Source organism: Typopeltis vanoorti, chromosome 25 (assembly GCF_054136105.1).
Source record: "Typopeltis vanoorti isolate ZY-2024b chromosome 25, IOZ_Tvanoo_1.0, whole genome shotgun sequence".
Lineage (NCBI taxonomy): Eukaryota > Metazoa > Arthropoda > Arachnida > Uropygi > Thelyphonidae > Typopeltis > Typopeltis vanoorti.
In genome coordinates, this window is record NC_143573.1 from 1,237,188 (window position 1) to 1,240,007 (window position 2,820).

Genomic DNA, 2,820 nt, shown 5'->3' on the forward strand with positions numbered 1-2,820 from the left:
AATCGTGGGGGTGCTGCAACTTTCGAAATATACACACTGTAAGTACAGTATATACGTATTTGGATAAAATATCAAAAAAATAATATAAAGATTAAAAAAAATTAAACATGAAAAAATATCGTTTATTATCGATAAAATTATAGTTTGGTATAATTCAAAATTACTTAAAAATAAAATATATTCTTTTTGTTTTGTTTCATGAAAAAATACTGTTTATTATCGATAAAATTATAGTTTAGTATAATTCAAAATTACTTAAAAATTACTATAACAAATGTTATGTCTTTAATTGTAATGTCCAAATATTTAAAGAGACGGAGTAAACACGATAAGCACTACGAACACTCTACTAGTGGGCAAACGGGATATAAACAACAGTGGAACTACGCGACGGACAGTGCCGCATTACACTAATAGCTCGCATCTCACTATGACGTGCATATGCTTGAGCGCGTAGCAATATGACACTTTGGAAAACACAGTGCCGCTAGCGTCCATCGCCCTCCTAAGTGCTACAAGATGGACTTTTATTTTTTTTTACAAAATAAGAGAATTGTATATGATTGTTGATGATAAAATTAAATATTACAAGCAAATATAAATAAATTAATAAATATATTTATATATCGAGAAAAATTGGGGTTTTTGCAGTTCTGCAGTGCCTATGCACGAGTCGCCCCTGAACTGGTCAGACTTTTAGAAAAAGATCGAGAAACTACCTCATGGGACTAAATAATACTGTCTTTTATTTTAAACGCATATTAAAAATTTGCTCTAAATGTTATATATTGTCTCAGTTATTTTTTGTATATATTCGTGCCTCCATAGATAGAGTCATTTGATTTTTATGACTGTATGCCTAATTGTATTTTTATAGTAACCAGTATGGCTATAACCTTTCGTTAAACATATTGTACAATTCTTTCTAATCAATTTCGATTTTCTGATTTTTTATTCTAAGTGTTTACTTTTACTATCAATCTCTATATTTCCATTTGGGAAATAATTGTAGTATAATTTGTGTGTGTGGCGTCGCGTACCCATTTAGATTGGGTGTGCTGTCGTGTGGATTATCCAACCCGCGCTACAAAATTCACGTCAATTTGACTAAATGATTGCATCGTTATTCATGTATGAAAATTTCAAGAGAGCACAGTGCATCAGCGCTCATTTTAATCAGCTCAATTCAATTAATTATAAGTAAGTTTCAATACTTTTTATAATAATAACCCAACGCCTTTTAATCTCTAATAGGGAGTGGGCGAGGCCTTTTAACCTTATCTATCAACAACATATCAGGAGTTGTCAAATTATTGGAAAAGTTGGTCAAGAGCAAAATACAGGAATGGATAGATGGAAATGGGATATTGAATTGGGAAAACATGGTTTTGTGAAGAGTAGGTCATGCCTCAGTAATTGCTCTCGATTTATAATACAGTGACAGCTGAGTTGGATAAATGAAAAGGGTTTACAGTGATACTGTTGGACTTTGCAAAGGCATTTGACAAGATACCATATCTAATCTGTAAACTGCAGCACATGGGGATGGATATAAGGTTGTTCAGATGGATAGGAGGGTGGTTGATGGAGAGATATCAGAGAGTAGTTTATTCAAAAGTAGAGTTCAAAAGAAGGCCTGAGACTGGTGGAGTGCCCCAGGGTTCTGTTCTTGGACCATTACTGTTTATTATGTTCATTAACAATATAGAAAATGATCTGTGGGGAAGTGTTCAGTTGTTTGCTGATGATGCAATGTTGGGTAGAGCAATAGTTCATAGAAATGATGTCAAATTTTCCAGGATGATTTGAATTGGCAGACTGGGCAAATGAGAATGGATGCCAGTTTAATGTGGCAAAGTGTAAGGTTGTGCATTTTGGGGTGAAAAGATTACAGTGGTCTACCTCATTGGTGGACCTGTACTCCAGGAATTTGACGAATCCGGAGACTTGCGAGTGTTAGTGAATACGGAATAAACGTTTAGGGGGCATATAGCAAAAGTGGCTATAGCAGTTAATCTGATCACTGAAGAATACTTTAACGAGCAGAGACAAGTAGGTTATTGTTCCTCTTTATCGAACCTTGATAAAACCTATCCTGATTACTGCATGCAGGTCTGGGCGCCTGTGTTTCTTGATGATAGGAGGAGGTGAAGAGGATCCAGAGACAAGTGACCAAGATGCGTGGTCTATGGAATGAATCTTAAGAGAATAGATGGAAGATTTGTGAATTACAGAAACTGGTTGATAGGCGAAAAAGGAGTGATGTGATTGAGATACAAATTACTGAAGGGTTTTACAGGATTAATTGAGAAAATTTTTCAGAACAGGTCTGGTGATGGGAGAACTAGGGGCCATCCATGGAAACTGAGTAAGGGTGTAGTTAGCAAGGGTATTAGAACTAGGTTTTCTTGCTTGGAGAGCGGCGAATGAGTGGAGTAGATCAGCAGAGTCTGTTGAGGATGTTGTGAGTGTGAGAGCTCAAACCAAAGTATGATAGATACTGCACAAATGTTGGATAGTGCTTGACATGAGGTTTAGGGTCTTTCTCGATGAGTCATAGGACTCCTTGCAATTGCCTGTAATGATGATAATAATTATAATCTAGCTTTTGCAGATTTAGTGGATAGTTCAATCTCCACCAGTAGCCAATCATAGATAGCTAACCCATGATTATCACTAATTATAGATGGCAACCAATGAAGAGACCACAAAAAGAGCTGCCATCTCTTGGTACCTAACCTTAACAAGATGTGTTAGTCTGAAATAATGTGGGTTCTACGATCTATTTTCTTGAGTTTTCAGGATGAAAAACCCTAGTTT